We start from the raw sequence: 15,292 nt of genomic DNA, 5'->3' as shown, positions 1-15,292 counted from the left end.
AATATAGTACCGGCCTTGCATCTCTAGACTAAATCCCACTTGGTCATGGTGTATGATCATATTAATGTGTTGTCGGATCCTATATGCTAATATTTTGTTGAGGATTTTAGCATATCGATTCATCAGGGTACTGGTCTATGATGTTCTTTCCTTGTAGTGTGTTTATGAGGTCTTTTAATTAGGATAATGTCCTTGTAAAAAAAGTATGGAAGTCTTTTTTTCTCTTAAATTTTTTGGGAATATTTTGAAAAGGATAGGTGTTAATTCTTTGAATGTTTTTTGAAGCTCCCTTGTGAAGCCATCTAGTTCAGGACTCTTGTTTGCTGGGAAGTTTTTTTTGTTTTGTTTTGTTTTGTTTTTTTACCATTTCAATTTCATTACTTATTATTGGTCTATGCAGATTTTTCTGATTCTTCTGATTGACTTTTGGAATATTGTATGTTTCTATGAATTTGTACATTTCTCCCAGGTAGTCTAATTTATTGGCATAAAGTTGTTCATATTATTTGTTTACAATCCTTTGTATTTTTCTGGTGTCAGTTGTTACATCACCTGTTTCATTTCTTATTTTATTATTTTGAGTCATCTTTGTTTCTTGATGACTCTTGCTAAAGGTTCATCAATCTTATCAATCTTGTTTATTTTTTCAAAGAACCAACTCTTAGTTTCATTTATCTTTTGCATTTTTTAGTCTCTATTTAGTCATTAATTTCTACTGTGCTCTTTATTATTTACTTTCTTGTAGTTATTCTGTTTTTTTTTTTTTTTTTATGGTTCTCTTTCTAATTATTTTTGTTGTAGGAATAGATAGGTTATTAGAGACTTTTCTTGTTTCTATAAACTTTTTTCTCAGGACTGCTTTTGCTGTGTTCCATATATTTTGGGTTGCTGTGTGTTCATTTTCTTTTGTTTCCAGGAAGTCTTTTTTTCTTCCTTGATTTCATTGGTCCCATTTCTTGTTTAGTAACATGCTATTTAGCCTCCATGTGTTTGAATGTTTTTGAGTGTCTTTACTGTAGTCGATTTTTAGTTTCATGCCATTGTGATTGAAGAAGATACTTGATATGATTTTAATCTTCTTGGACATGTAGAGACTTATTTTGTGTCTTAACATGTGGTCTATCTTTGAGAATGTTCTGTATACACTTGAGAAGAATGGACATTCTGCAGCTTTGGGGTGAAATATTCTGTAAATGTCAATTAAATTAATCCGATATAGTGTGTTGTTCAAGGTTGCTGTTTTCTTCTTGATTGTAAAATCTATCAAGTGATATCAGTGGCATGTTAAAATACTGTACTATGGCTGCATTACTTTATTTTTTAAAGCACATGCCATGTTTTATTAAATCACTAGAAATAAAAACTAAGTGAGAGTTACTAAATTAGATTACCCTATATAAAACAAACATATTTTATCTAAAGTTTCTCTAAACAGGTGTTATTACCATTTGCTGTAAAGGTAAGATATTTTCTTTCATTTTTTTTATTAATTAGTTTTTGTTACAGATGTTTCTCATTTTTCTCCCATTGGCACCCTACTCCCCATCCCCCCACCCCATTCCCAGCTTTGTTGTCTATGTCCATTGGTCATGCATACATGCATATAAGTTCCGTGGTTAATCTGTCCCTTAAAGTCCTCCAAGAACTTTTAGTTATATTTAGGTGTTCTTATATTAAGATGCATATATGTTCACCAGGGTTATATCTTCTAATTGTTTGATCCCCTTAGTATTATGTAGTGACCATCTTTGTCTCTTGTTATGACCTTTACTTTTATTTATATATTTATTTTTTTTATTATGAATTTTTATTTATTTTTTGTTACAGATATTTTACCTTTTTACCCCATTGGCACCCCCACCCCCCCCCCTCCACCCTGTCCCCGGCTTAGTTGTCCATGTCCATTGGTCATGCATACATGCATATAAGTTCTGTGGTTTATCTCTTCCCACCTCTCCACCCCCCATCCCCTCTTCAGAGGGATGTCAGTCTGTGCCCTACTTCCATGTGTCTGGGTCTACTGTATTCCTCAGACTGTTATGTTCATTATATTCCTCAAATAAGTGAGATCATGTGGTATTTGTCTTTTTCTGCTTGGCTTCTTTCACTTAGGATAATACTTTCCAGATCCCTCCATGTCGTCTCAAAGGATAAGAGATCTTTCTTTCTTACCACTGCATAGTACTCCATTGTGTATATGTACCACAGCTTTTTTATCCATTCATCTACTGGTGGACACTTGGGCTGTTTCCAGATCTTAGCTATTGTAAATAGTGCTGCTATGAACATGGGGGTGCATATATTCTTCCTGATTGGTGTTTCAGGCTTCTAAGGGTATATTCCCAGCAGTGGGATCACTAGGTCAAATGGAAGTTCAATTTTTAATTTTTTGAGGTAGCACCATATTGTTTTCCATGGCGGATGCACCAGTCTGCATTCCCACCACCAGTGTATTAGAGTCCCCTTTTCTCCACACCCTGGCCAACACTTGTTGTTTGACGATTTGTTGATGGCGGCCATTCTGACAGGTGTGAGGTGATACCTAATTGTTGTTTTAATTTGCATCTCTCTGATGATTAGTGATGTTGAGCATTTCTTCATATGTCTCTTGGCCATTTGTATGTCCTGTTTGGAGAGGTGTCTATTCAGCTCCCCTGCCCATTTTTTAACTGGGTTCTTTGTCTTCCTTTTGTGGAGTTGCATGAGCACTCTATATATATTGGAAATTAACCTCTTATCTGATACATCATTGGCAATGATGTTCTCCCATACAGTGGGTTGCCTTTCCATTTTGATGATTGTTTCTTTTGCTGTGCAGAAGCTTTTGAGTTTGATGTCGTCCCATGTGTTCATTTTCTCCTTTGTTTCTGTTGCATTAGGAGATGTATCAGTGAAAATTCTGCTGCGTATGATATCTGAAATTTTGTTGCCTACATTATCTTCTAGGATTTTTATGGAATCATGACTCACATTTAAGTCTTTTATCCATTTTGAGTATATTTTTGTGTGTGGTGTAAGTTGATGGTTTAGTTTCATATTTTTGCATGTAGCTGTCAAATTTTCCCAACACCATTTACTAAAGAGGCTGTCTTTACTCCATTGTGTGCTCTTGCCTACTTTGTCAAATATTAATTGAGCATAATGTCTTGAATCCATTTCTGGGTTCTCTGTTCTGTTCCCCTGGTCTATATGCCTGTTCCTGTTCCAGTACCAGGCTGTTTTGATTACAGTGGCTTTGTAGTATAACCTGATATCCCGTATTGTGATTCCACCCACTTTGTCCTTCTTTTTCAAGATTGCTGTGGCTATTTGGGGTCTTTTTTGGTTCCATATGAACTTTTGAGGTATTTGTTCCAGTTCTGTGAAGTATGTAGTTTGTATTTTGTGGGGATTGCATTGAGTCTATAGATTGCTTTGGGTAATATGGACATTTTAATGATGTTAATTTTTTCAATCCATGAACAAAGTATGTGCTGCCACTTTTTAATATCTTCCTCTATTTCTTTTTTCAATGTCTTGTAGTTTTCTGGAAATAGGTCTTTTACTTCTTTGGTTAAGTTTATTAGTAGGTACCTTAATTTTTTTGCCACAATGGTAAATGGGATTTTTTTTTTTTTTCAGTTTCTCTTTCTCTGAATTCATCAATGGTGTATAAGAATGCCATCAATTTCTTGACATAAATTTTGTATTCTGCTACTTTGCCAAATTCATTTATTAACTCTAATATATATATATATATATATAATTTTATATTTATTTTATTTTTTAACAGATGTTTCTCCTTTTTTAACCCATTGACACTCTCTTCCCCAACCCCCTGGCCCATCCCCGGCTTTGTTGTCCATATCCATTGGTTATGCATACATGCATATAAGTTCTGTTGTTTATCTCTTCCCTCCCCCCACCATCCTCTCTTCTGAGAGTTGTCAGTCTGTACCCTATTTCCACGTTTCTGGGTCTACCCTGTTCCTCAGACTGTTATGTTCATTATATTCCATAAATAGGTGTGATCATGTGGTATTTGTCTTTGTCTTTATATTCTATAAATAAGTGAGATCATGTTGTTTGGCTTGTTTCACTTAAGATAACACTTCCCAGATCCCTCCATGTTGTCTCAAAGAATAACAGATCTTTCTTTCATTCATCTGAATAGTACTCCATTGTGTATATGTACCACCACTTTTTTATCCATTCATCTACTGATGGACACTTGGGATATTTCTAGAACTTAGCTATTGTAAATAGTGCTGCTATGAACATGGAGGTACATATATTCTTTCTGATTGGTGTTTCAGGGTTCTTAGGGTATATTCCTAGAAGTGGGATCACTGGGTCAAATGGCAATTCAATTTTTAATTTTTTGAGGGAGCACCATATGGTTCTCCACAGTGCCTGCACCAGTTTGCATTTCCACCAGCAGTGTACTAGAGTTCACTTTTCTCCACACCCTTGCCAAGAGTTGTTGTATGATGATTTCTTGCTGGAGGCCATTCTGACACGAGTGAGGTGATACCTCATTGTTGTTTTAACTTTCATCTCTCTGATGATTAGTGATGTTGAGCATTTCTTCATATGTCTCTTTACCATTTGTATCTCCTGTTTGGAGAGGTGTCTATTCAGCTCCCCTGCCCATTTTTTAAATGGGTTCTTTGTCTTCCTTTTGTTGAGTTGTACGAGTACTCTTATATATTTTCAAATTAAACCCTTATCTGATGTATCATTGGCAATGATGTTCTCCCATACAGTGGGTTGCCTTTCCATTTTGATGGTTATTTATTTTGCTGTGCAGAAGCTTTTTAGTTTGATGTAGTCCCATGTGTTCATTTTTCCCTTTGTTTTTGTTGCCTTAGGCGATGTTAGTGAAAATTCTGCTACGTATGATGTCTGAAATTTTGTTGCCTATATTTTCTTCTAGAATTTTTATGGATACACAGGCCACATTTAAGTCTTTTATCCATTTTGAACTTATTCTTGTGTATAGTGTTATCTGATGGTCTAGTTTTATTTCTTTGCATGTAGCTGTACAATTTTTCCAACACCATTTATTACAGAAGCTGCCTTTACTCCACTGTATGCTCTTGCCACCTTTGTCAAATATTAATTGAGCATATTGCCTTGGGTCTCTTTCTGGATTCTCTATTCTGTTCCTCTGATCTATACATCTGTTCTTGTGCCAGTACCAGACTGTTTTGATTACAGTTGCTTTCTAGTATAACCTGATATCTGGTATTGTGAACCCACCTACTTTGTTCTTCTTTTTCAGAATTGCTGTGGCTACTCGGGGTCTTCTTTGGTTTCATATGAACTTTTGAAGTATATGTTTTAGTTCTGGGAAGTGTGTCGTTGGTATTTTGATGGGGATTGCACTGAATCTTGAGATTGCTTTGGGTACTATGGACATTTTAATTATGTTAATTCTTCCAATCATGAACAACGTATGTGCTTCCACTTTTTTATATCTTCCTCTATTTCTTTTTTCAATGTCCTGTAGTTTCCTGCAAATAGGTCCTTTATTCTTTGGTTAACTTTATTCCTAGGTATCTTAATTTTTTTGCCACGATGGTAAATGGGATTTTTTCTTCAGTTTATCTTTCTGTGACTTCATCACTGGTGTATAAGAATGTCATTGATTTATTGACATTAATTTTGTATCCTGCTACTTTGCCAAATTCATTTATTAAGTCTAGTAGATTTTTAATGAAGTCTTTAGGGTTTTCTATGTATAATATCATGTCATTTGCAAATAAGGACAGTTTCACTTCCTCATTTCCAATTTTTATCTCTTTTATTTTTTTCTTCCTTTCTGATTGCTGTGGCTAAATATTCCAGTACTGTATTAAATAAGGGTGTCGAAAGTGGGCATCCGTGTCTTGTTTCTGTTCTTAAGGAAAATGCTTTTAGTTTCTGCCTATTGAGTATAATGTTGGCTGTAGGTTGTTCATATATGGCTTTTATTATGTCAAGATATGTTCCCTCTATTCCCACATTGCTGAGCATTTTTACCAAAAATGGATGCTGGATTTTGGCGAAGGCTTTTTCGGCATCTATTGATATGATCATGTGATTTTTATTCTTCATTTTATTTATGTGGTGTGTCAGATTTATTGATCTGCAAATATTTTTACTAGCCTTGCATCCCTAGGATAAATCCCACTTATTCATGGTGAATAATTTTTTTGATGTATTGCTGGATCCAATTTGCTAGTATTTTGTTCAGGATTTTGGCATTTATTTTCATGAGGGATATTGGTCTGTAGTTTTTCTTTGTAGTTTCTTCTTTTGGTTTTGGAATTAGAATTATGCTGGCCTCATGAAACAAGTTTGGAAATATTATTATTAATTTTTTTTTTAATTTCTAGAAATAGATTGAGGAGAATGGGTGTTAGTTCTTCTTTGAACGTTCGGTAAAACTCCCTTGCGAAGCCACACGGGCCTGGGATTTTGTGTGCTGGGAGAGTCTTGATTACATTTTCAATTTCATTTGTTGTTATTGGTCTGTTTAAGTTTTCTATTTCTTCCTGGTCCAGATTGGGAGACTGTGTGTTTCTAGAAATTTGTCGATTTCGCTTAGATTGTCGAATTTGTTGCCATCTAATTGTTCATAGTAGCTGTTAATAATCTTTTGTATTTCTGTGGTGTCAGTGGTTACTTCTCCTCTTCCATTTCTTATTTTTTGTATTTGGATTCTCTCTCTTTGTTTCTTGGGGACTCTAGCTAAGGGTCTATCAATCTTGTTTATCATTTTGAAAAACCAGCTCTTTGTTTCATTGATCCTTTGAGTTGTTTTTTTCAGTCTCTACGTCATTTATTTAGGCTCTGATCTTTACTATTTCCTTCCTTCTACTTCCTCTGTGCTTTTATTTTTGTTTGCTTTCTAATTCTTTAAGTTGAGATGTTAGAGAGTCAATTAGAAATTTTTCTTATTTCTTGAGGTAGGCTTGTAGTGCTATGAACTTCCCTCTCAGAACTGCTCTTGCTGCATCCCATAGATTTTGTGTTTGTGTTCATTTTCATTGGTTTCCAGGAAGTTTTTAATTTCTTTCTTGATCTCCTCAGTAAAGCATTCATTGTTTAATAACATTATATTTAGCATATATATGTTCAAATGTCTTTGCATTTTTAGTTGTGATTGATTTCTAGTTTCATGCAGTTGTGATCTGTGAAGAAGCTTGATATGATTTCAATCTTATTGAACTTGTAGAGACTTAGTTTGTGTCCTATCATGTGGTCTATCTTTGAGAATGTCCCATGTGCACTTGAGAAGAATGTGAATTCTGTAGTTTTTGGGTGTAATTCTCTGTAGATATCTATTAAATCCATTTGTTCTAGTGTTTCATTTAAAGTCTCTGTTTCTTTGCTAACTTTTTGTCTAGGGGATCTATCCAGTGATGTCAGTGGGGTGTTAAATCCCCTACTATTACTCTATTGCTGTCAATTTCAACTTTGGAATCCTCCAGAAGATTTTTAATATATTTTGGTGCTCCTATATTGGGTGCATATATGTTTATCAACTTTGTATCTTCCTGTTGGATAGATCCTTTCAATATTATGTAGTGACCATTTTTGTCTCTAGTTATGGTCTGCATTTTGAAATCTATTTAATTAGATATGAGTATTGCTATCCCAGCTTTTTTTTTTTTTGCTTTCCGTTTGTTTGGAAAAAATTTTTTCATCTCTTATATTTCAACCTATGTGAGTCTTTTGTTGTGAGGTGGTTCTCTTGTAAGCAACATATAGATGAGTCATGCTTTCTTATCCAATCAGCTACTCTGGGTATTTTTATCAGAGCTTTCAGTCCACTTACATTTAAGGTTATTGTTGATATGTACTTATTTATTGCCATTTTTGTTTAGTTTGGTAATATTTTTCTTTCTATTTCTTCGACTAATTAAAGTATTATTATTTTTTTAACATTTCTTGCAGTGCTGGTTTGGTGCTAATGTATTACCTTAGCTTTTTTTTTGGGGGGGGGGTCTGGGAAGCTCTTTATTTGACCTATTTTGAATAACAGACTTGCTGGATAGAGTAGTCTTGGATTCAGATCCTTGTTTTTCATGACCTTGATTACTTCACGCCATTTTCTTCTGACCTGTATTGTTTCTTGTGAGAAGTCAGCTGATAGCCTTATTGGGTTTTCTTTGTGGGTCACCTGTTGCTTATCTCTTGCTGCTTTTAGGATTTTCTATTTGTCTTTAATTTTTGGCATTTTAATTACTATGTGTCTCAATGTGGGGCTGTTTAGGTTTTTCTTACTTGGGGTTCTCTGTGCTTCTTGAACTTGAATGCCTTCTTCCTTCACCAAATTAGGGAAGTTTTCTGTCACTATTTCTTCAAATATATTCTCTGACTCTTGCTAATTTCCTTTTTATTTGAGGGGGGGGGACTTCTATTATGCTAATATTATTGTGTTTCCAGTTGTTCCACACTTCTCTTAAGCTGTCTTCTTGTTTTTTAATATTTTTTCCTTTTGGTTTTCTGATTGGTTGATTTTTTCTACCCTGTCTTCTAATTCACCGATGCGGTCCTCAGCTTCCTCTACTGTGCTGTTTAGACCTTCCAATGTGTTCTTTATTTCTGATATGTCATTTTTGATTTCTTCTTGGTGGTTTTTAATTTCCGATTGGTTGATTTTCAACATCTCTATGTCCTTATTCATGCTGTTGAGCTTCCTCAAGATCATGGCTCTGAATTCTAGCACTGTTAACTTTCCTAACTGCTACACATTGATCTCATCTTCTGTGAAGGTCTCTTTTTTTTTTCATTTGGCTTCTGTTTCTGTGTTTCACCATTTTGGCTATCACAGTGGGCTTTGGAGCCTGTCAAGTGTTTCCTGTGGGTGTTGGTGTTCTGCTGTTTGTGGCTCCCTCTCCTGGGTTTGGATAAGGCAGGGAGGACCCACGTTAAACACCACTGTCAAGTCTTAATTTCCTGGTTAGAGTTGCTATCTCCGGTATGGTACTATTATCCTCTAGCTTTTTGCCTGGAGGGTATTTATTAGTAGGTTACCTGAAGAGTTTTGGGTTTTAAGTTGATTAGAAAAACTCCCTCAGGTGCTTAGAATAAGGGGATATCCTGAAGTTGGAGCAGATGCTGGTTGTTAGTGAGCCTCAATTTGCATTTCAATAGCCCACAGGGTGGGGTTGAATCTCCGAGGGAGTGGCTACTGCCTCCTCCCAGAGCCTTGGGAAGTAGCAAGATGGCCACTGTCCTGCGTGGCCACAACTTAGCAAAAGCTCTGAGTGCCTTCCAAATCCTGAGTGTCCCCACACAGTTCTAGTCCAGTCTGCCTTCCCTCTGCTGGAGCCCAAGGTGAGTGGCTGTGGCTATTTTAGCATCTGCGCTGTGGAGCCACCTGGGAGTTTAACCCGAGGGTGCTGCTCACAGCTAAGGTGACTGTTGACCATGGGCTCCCGGGCCCACCTCGCACCTCCACAATCCTACCAGGATTGAGTCAGTGTCCCTGGTTATATGATCCTTGCAAGCTGCTTTTCTGTTGCTTTTTCCTGTCGATTTGTTTGTGTATTAGTTGCAGTTGCAGTTTGGTCCTGGGAGATGGTCTGTGTAGCTTCCATTCACTCTGCCGCCATTTTGGATTCAGTCCAACTCTAGTAGATTTTTGATGGTGTCTTTAGAGTTTTCCATGTATAATATCATGTCATCTGCAAATAATGAGTTTCACTTCCTCCTTTCCGATTACTCTCAGCTTTAACCTTGGTGCTCTGCAACCTGTGCAATCTAATTGCAGTTTTAAAAATATGTTCAGAGAGAGCAATTTAAAAATAATTTTCTCATTGGACGAAACCAATTCAAGTAGAAATCACTAGTGTTTCAATGAGGTATAAATCGCCCACTGATTGATGTGTACAAGAAGCAATTTCTTTTTGAAACTTCTGTTTGAAAGATAAGTGTTTGGTTGCATAGAGGTTAGACAGGAGGTGATTGTTGAAATGTGACTGAGAAATAGATTCCTACATGTCATCATTTTCAAGATGACCCACAGTTTCTAATTATGCTAATTAAATGGTATTGTGATGATGCACCTAAAATGGTAAATAATTAACTTTATAATTATAGATATATATTTTTCTTAGAAAAACCAAGCTACCTAAACAAAGAAGGGAAATTTGGCCTTTCCAAAGTTATGAATCTTGCGGCTGGTATAGAATAAAATATGTATATGTTTTGAATAATTAGAGAGCTAGGAAATAATGAATATTTTGACAAATTTACTGTTCCCTGAATCTTTAGTAAAATAAATACTATAAACGCATTTTATTTTTAATTTTTTTATTGTTTAAAGTATTACAGATGTTCCCTTTTTTTCCCCACTGACCCCTCCTTCCCAATCCCATCCCTGCTCCACCTAGCCCAGCATAGTGTCCTTGTAGATTTGTTGTGCATATATGCATATAAGTTTTTTGGCCTTTCTTTCCATCCCTCACTCCATGCATCCCTCTGAGGTTTGTCAGTCTGTTCCCTGCTTCCACGATTCTGGATCTCTTTTGGTCAAAAGCTCATTTTGTTTATTATGTTCCACAAATTAGTGAGATCATGTGGTACTTGACTTTCTCTGACTGGCTTTATTTTGCTTAGAATAATACTCTCCAGGTCCCTCCATGTCATCTCAAAGGATAAGAGATATTTCTTTCTTACAGCTGCATAGTGTTCCATTGTGTACATGTACCACAGCTTCTTTATCCACTCATTTACTGATAGGCATCTGATCTTCACTATTGTAAATAGCACTGCTATAAACATAGGTGTGCATACATTCTTCCTGATTAATGTTTCAGGCTTCTTAGGATATATTCCAAGAAGTAGGATCACTGGATCAAATGGCAGTTTCGTTTTTACTTTTTTGAAGAAACACCGTATCATTTTCCATAGTGACAGCACCATTCTGCATTCCCACCAGCAGTGTACTAGAGTCTTTTTTTCACACCCTCGCCAGCATTTGCTGTTTGAAGATTTGTTAATGGCTGCCATTCTGTCAGATGTGAGGTGATATCTCATAGTCACTTAATTTGAATCTCTCTAATGATTAGCAATGTTGCACCTTTTTACACTTTTATGTTTCATGGCTATTTGTATGTCCTGTTTGGAGAAGTGTCTGTTTAGGTTCCCTGCATATTTTTTAATTCAATTGTTTGTCTTCCTTTTATTGAGTTGTATGAGTACTTTATATATTTTGGATATTAACCCTTTATCTGGTGTATTGTTGGAAAATATGTTCTCTCAGAGAGTGGGTTTCCTGTACATTTTAATGCTGGTTTCTTTTGCCATGCAGAAGCTTTTAAGTTTGAGGTAATCCTATTTATTATTTTTTTTGTTCCTTTTGCTCTAGGTGATGTACTAGTGAAAATTCTACTATATGTGATGTCTGAGATTTTTCTGCCTACATATTCTTCTAGGATTTTTATGGTTTCATTTATGTCTTTTATCCATTTTGTGTTTATGGTTGTGTAGAGTGTAAATTGGTGGTCTAGTTTGTTTGTTTGTTTGTTTATTTATTTATTTATTTATTTATTTATTTATTGCACTTAGCTATCCATTTTTTCCAGCACCATTTATTGAAGATGCCATTTTTTTGTTTTTTCTCCATTTTATGCTCTTGTTTCCTTTGTCAAATATTAATTGTGCATACTGTCTTGGGTTAATATCTGGGTTCTCTATTCTCTTACATTGATCTATATGTCTGTTTTTGTGCCCTTATCAAGCTATTTTTATTATGATGGCTTTGTAGTATAACTTGATATCTTCTATTGTTATCCCTTCCACTTTGTTCTTCTTTTTCAAAATTTCTGTGGCTATTCAGGGTCTATTATGGTTCCAAATAAACTTTTGAAGTATTTTTTCTAGATGTGTGAAATATGCCATTGGTATTTTAACAAGGATTGAATTGAATCTGTAGATTACTTTTGGTAGTATGGACATTTTAATAAAATGGATGTTTGTGGTCCATGAACATGGTATGTGGTTCCACTTTTTTATATCTTTCTCTATTACATTTTTCAATGTCCTGTAGTTTTCTGAAAACAGGTTTTTTATGTCCTTGGTTAAGTTTATTCCTAGGTATTTTATTTTTTTGTTACAATGGTAAATGAGATTGTTTTTGTTTGTTTGTTTGTTCTCTAAGTGTTTATCATTGGGGTATAAGAATGCCATTGATTTCTGGATATTAATTTTGTGTCCTGTTACTTTGAAAAATTCATTTATTAGTTCTAGCAGATTTTTTATGGCATTTTTACAGTTTTCTATGTACAATATCATGTCATCTGAAGATAATGACAGTTTCACTTTTTTCTTTCCAATTTGGATCCCATTCATTTTTTCTTCTTTTCTAATTGTTGTTGCTAAGATATCCAGTACTATGTTAAGTAAGAATGGTGAAAGTGGGCATCCCTACCTTATTCCTGTTCTTAAGGAAAACTATTTTAGTTTTTCCCTACTGAGTAAATTTTTGGCTGTGGTTTTTTCATATATGACCTTTATTATGTTAAGTTATGATCTTTATATTCCCACTTTGCTGAGCATTTTTATCATAAATGGGTGCTGAATTTTGTCAGATGCTTTTTCAGCATCTATTGACATGATCATATGATTTTTATCTTTCATTGATTTATGTGGAGTATCACATTTATTGATTTGCAAATATTGTACCATCCTTGCATCCCTGGGAAAAATTTTATTTGGTTACAGTGAATATTTTTTAATGTATTACTGGATCTGATTTGTTAATATTTTGTTAAGAATTTTGACATCTATGTTCAACAGGGATATTGGCCTGTAGTCTTATTTCTTTGTAGTGTCTTTATCTGGTTTTGGAATTAGGATTATGCTGATCTCATAAAAAGTGTTTGAAAGTCTTCCTTTTTCTTGAATTTTTTGGAATAGTTTGAGAAGAATGGGTGTTAGTTCTTCTCCGAATATTCAGTAAAACTCCCCTTGAAGACTTCTGGGCCCAGGCTTTTGTTTGCTGAGAATTTACTGATTACATCTTTAATTTTTTTTCTTGTTATTGGTCTGTTCAAGTTTTCTGTCTCTTCCTGGTTCAGTTTGGGAGACTGTGTGATTTTAGAAATTGTCCACCTAGATTGTCCAATGTGTTGGCATTCATAGTATTTTTTAACAATTCTTTGTACTTCTGTGGTGTCAGGTGTTATTTCTTCTGTCTTTTTTTTTTTTTTTTTCTGACCATGCTTATTTGGGTCCTATCTGTTTCTTAGTGAGTCTAGCTGAGAGTTCATCAATCTGGTTTAGTTTTTCAAAGAAGCAGCTCTTTGTTTTATTGATCTTTTGAATTGTGTTTTTTGTCTCAATGTTATTTATTTCCACTCTTACCTTTAGTATTTATTTCCTTCTACTTGCTCTGGGTTTCTCTTTTTGTTTACTTTCTAGTTCTTTAAATTGTAAGTTTAGATACTCAATTATAAATTATTTTTTGTTTTTTGAGGTAGGCCTGAAATGCTATAGACTTTCTTCTCATGACTGCTTTCACTGCATCCTATAGATTTTGCATTGTTGTTTATTTTCATTAATTTCCAGAAGTTTTTTGTTTCTTCCTTGATCTCCTTGTTAACTCATTCATTGTTTAATAACATGCTATTTAGCCTCCATGTGTTTGAATGTTTTTGACTGTTTTTATTGTAATTAATTTCTAGTTTCATGCCATTGTAATCTGAGAAGATGCTTGATATGATTTCAGTCTTCTTGAACATGTAGAGACTTAGTTTGTGTCCTAACATGTGGTCTATCTTTGAGACTGTCTCATTTGCACTTGAGAAGAATGCAAATTCTGCATCTGTGGAGTGTAAGTTTCTGTAAATATCTATTTAATCCATTTGATCTATTGCATCATTTAGAGTCTCTGTTGCCTTGTTAATTTTTTGTCTAGAGGATCTATCCAGTGATATCAGCAGGGAGTTGAAGTCCCCTGCTATGATGATATTGCTGTCAATTTAGCCTTTGAAGTTCTCCAAAAAATTTTTAATATGCTTTGGTGCACTTACATAGGGTGCATATATGTTTACCAGTGTTATATCCTACTGTTGGATAGATCCTTTCAATATTATATAGTGGCCTTCTTTGTCTCTAGTAATGGCCTTCATTTTGAATTCTATTTTATTGAATGTAAGTATTGCTCCCCCAACTTCTTTTTCCTTTTCCATTTGCTTAGAAAATGTTTTTCTATTCCTTCACTTTCAACCTATGTGAGCCTTTTGTTTTGAGGTGGGTCACTTGTAAACAACATATATATGAGTCATGCTTTCTTATCCATTCAGCTACTCCATGTCTTTTGATTGGGACATTTAATCCATTTACATTTAAGGTTATTGATATGTACTTATTTATTACCATTTTTATTTATTATGTTTATGTGTGTCTCCCTATTTCTTCTACTTGTTATAGCAGTCCTTTTAACATTTCTTGCAATGGTGGTTTGGTGCTAATATATTCCCTTAGCCTTTAGCCTTTTGTTTTTTTTTTTTTGGGGGGGGGTGTCTGGAAAGCTCTTTATTTCACTTTCTTTTTTGAATGATAGCATTGCTTATAGAGTAGTATTACATTCAGATCTTTGTTTTTTGTTACTTTGAATACATCATGTTATTAACTTCTGGCCTGTGTTTTTCTGTTGAGAAGTCAGCTGAGAGCCTATGGGGGCTCCTTTGTAAGTAACTTGTTGCATATCTCTTGCTGCCTTTAAGATCCTCTCTTTGTCTTTAATTTTTGACATTTTAATTATGATTTTTTGCTGACATGTTTATAACCCCATAATTGATGATTGGTATATTTTTGTGCTGACTTGTTTATAGCTCCATAATTGATGATTGGGAAAGTCACTGTGTACCCTCTAGCTGAACCTGTTTTGTAAATAATTTAATGAACAGGATAGAGATAAAAATAACCTCAGTAAATTGGAATACTCTCTGGACCAAGAAATGTCTAAGATATGTCCAAGAAATGTCAGGTCCCCAGGCACTGGACCAAGACATGTCATATTCCCAGGTTAGCCAGGTTAGCCAACTGCCTAAATGCATATTTGTGCTTCTATATGTGCATGCTTGCTATGCTCCAATGCATACCAAAATGTAGTTTTAAGCTGTAAAAGGTGGGTGTGTAGGGAGGTCAGGGCTGATCTCTGAAGACTCTGTCACAGGAGTGTTTGGAATCAGATGCTGGCCAGCTAATAAATGGCTCTTATTTGGACTTCAGTTCTCTAGAGTTCATTTTTTGACTCTGTCGCACCACAACGATTTGCCTTGGTGTGGGCCTCTTTGGGTTCTTCTTGCTT

Source organism: Molossus molossus, unplaced genomic scaffold (assembly GCF_014108415.1).
Source record: "Molossus molossus isolate mMolMol1 unplaced genomic scaffold, mMolMol1.p scaffold_m16_p_2, whole genome shotgun sequence".
Classification (NCBI taxonomy): domain Eukaryota; kingdom Metazoa; phylum Chordata; class Mammalia; order Chiroptera; family Molossidae; genus Molossus; species Molossus molossus.
The sequence above is the reverse complement of the archived record's forward strand: the minus strand, read 5'-3'. Positions refer to the sequence as shown.